Raw genomic sequence first — 2,500 nt, 5'->3', positions numbered from 1 at the left:
TCGCCCAACATTAAAACCAACCAACCAACCAATCTAGTGTAAGCCATTGGGGATTCATGATTATTTTCATGATTCTAATGGCTGTTAAGTGAAGATTCTACACCTGAAGTGGGGAACAACCTTATATTAATAGTGGTTGTGTACTTGTGGAGCGGTATTTGAAAATCGTCTTTATGAAAGTCCAAAGCGTTTCAGGTTACCGAAAGTTATCCATAAAGATGAGGACAGTGGTGTATTTTCCCTGTTGAAAAATAGATAGAATGAAAATAAATAAGAATAGAATGAATAAGTAAAAGCAGTAATATAAAATTAAAATAAATGATAATAGAATGAACAAGTAAATACAGTAATATAAAATAATAATAAAAAAAAAGGCTCTAACACATAACTGCGTCAGACAAAAATTAATCATATTTTGAAACACTTACACCGCGGCGCACCTCGGGTACTGTACACTCTTTACCCCTTCAGCACCAGGAAGCGTTTCCATATTCATTTTGGTTACTATTTGGTGATTTTATACAGCTTCAGAAACTTATGTGGGGATTAAAATAGCGAATACTCCAGCCATTAATATTCTGACTCCATAGAACCTTCCTAATGTCAATAGAATAGTCTACACAAATCTCAAGGTAAAAAATGTGTCCCGGTATTGAAGGGGTTAGTAGGATCTATTGTACATACGTAATTGAAGAGATTTGACTGTTTAAGGGAGTTTCTACGGCTCTACCAACAGACTAACAAGATTTCCACATTATCAACAGAAAAAAAAACACTCTTGAGAACCCGGCTAATCATCATCTCTGTGGCTTTTGAAAACAGTTATGATGAGGGAGGGCGAAGAGCGGAGCGTTTCAGAATACAGGTCAAAACACCGCCACGCCACTGACCCACACTACACCGAGACCTTGGCCACGCCCGTGTCAAAGCGCAAATTATTCAGGTAGACACAGCATCCCTTCTCTCACGACAAGTAATGAGGTCCAATCATCCCCTGAGTTTGCTGGCGGAAAGTGGAGATAAGTAGGGGTCAGAGGGCAGCAGGGACGGACGCCTCTCCTCCTCCCTCTCCTCCCGTAACAGGGCGAGAGGAGGCGCCACATGCCGTTAGTTATTTGTCTCGCAATCGTTAAGTGACGGACCAGCGCGCAGTGACCTTGCTGGAGGGAAAGGTGCCCGAAGGAGGAAGAGGAGGAGGAGGAGGAGGAAGAGGGAAAGTAGAGTAGAAGTGTGAAGTGAAGGACAGGTCTTAACTTAGAAGAGCGATGCAGAGGGAGGAGAAAAGGAAAAGTAGATCAAAAGTGTGAGGTGAAGGACAAATGTTACCGTTGATATGTGAGATCTGGTAGTGGTGGTGGTGGTGGTGGTGGTTATACAAATGCGCATTTTTAGTTCTGTAGGGCAAGCGATCCTGTCAATGAGATAAGAGTTTGGGACATGAAGCCTTGAGCGAATTTTTAAATGATGGCCGTGTGTGTGTGTGTGTGTGTGTGTGTGTGTGTGTGTGTGTGTGTGTGTGTGTGTGTGTGTGTGTGTGTGGTTTAAGGTCGGCCGGGGCAGTTCTGTGCAGCGCCATGATAAAACGCTTGGCTGCAGAGTGCAAGTGTCTCGCATCCTCTCATGAAAACATCCTCCCCTCCCGCTTTTCTCTTCCTGGGTGCTACTGCTACCATTACTGCTGCCACCACCACCACCACCACCACCACTGCTCTTACTACTACTACTACTACTACTACTACTACTACTACTACTACTACTACTACTACTGCTGCTGCTGCTGCTGCTGCTGCTGCTGCTGCTGCTGCTGCTGCTGCTACTACTACTACTACTACTACTACTACTACTACTACTACATAGTGGATAAGGTGGTGAGCGTTGGATTGGGCAGACGTCCACGCGTAGGTTCGAATCCCACCACGTACAACCTTAAATACTTTGTCGTTTGTCGAGTAGTTTAAAGTTACCTACATGTCACCATGATACCCAGGTTCTAGGTGGTTACATCCAAGATGTAGTGGTACCCTAATATGGGTACCACTATAAATAAAATTGCCTGCGCCACTAGTGAGCTGAAGCTGAACAGCGCTTCCCATACACTCTTCAAGTTTTACTACTATTGCTACTACTATTACTACTACTACTACTACTACTACTACTACTACTACTACTACTACTACTACTACTACTACTACTACTACTACTACTACTACTACTACTACTACTACTACTACTACTGTTACTACTACTACTACTACTACTACTACTACTACTACTACTACTACTACTACTACTACTACTACTACTACTACTACTGCTGCTGCTGCTGCTGCTGCTGCTATATAATGCTGCTGTTGCTAATGTTGCTGCTACTGTTACTACTCTAAGACCATATCCTTATTCACTGAGTTTGATAGTTTGGCCTTTCATAATCAAATTTATGTTAATTACTACTACTAGTAGTAGTAATTAACAGTAGTAGTAGTAGTAGTAGTAGTAGTAG

General features: G+C 42.6%; 1 protein-coding gene across 1 annotated transcript in view; it reads right to left on the bottom strand.

The window, feature by feature from the left end:
- LOC123514069 (extensin-like) overlaps positions 1–2,500 on the bottom strand; it is an 8,770-nt gene that overhangs the window by 4,570 nt on the left and 1,700 nt on the right. The gene's annotated exons all lie outside the window — the stretch shown is intronic.

The sequence above is a fragment of the Portunus trituberculatus genome, chromosome 37 (genome assembly GCF_017591435.1).
Source record: "Portunus trituberculatus isolate SZX2019 chromosome 37, ASM1759143v1, whole genome shotgun sequence".
NCBI lineage: Eukaryota > Metazoa > Arthropoda > Malacostraca > Decapoda > Portunidae > Portunus > Portunus trituberculatus.
Note: the sequence above shows the minus strand (reverse complement) of the source record. Positions and strands in the feature narration are given on the sequence as shown.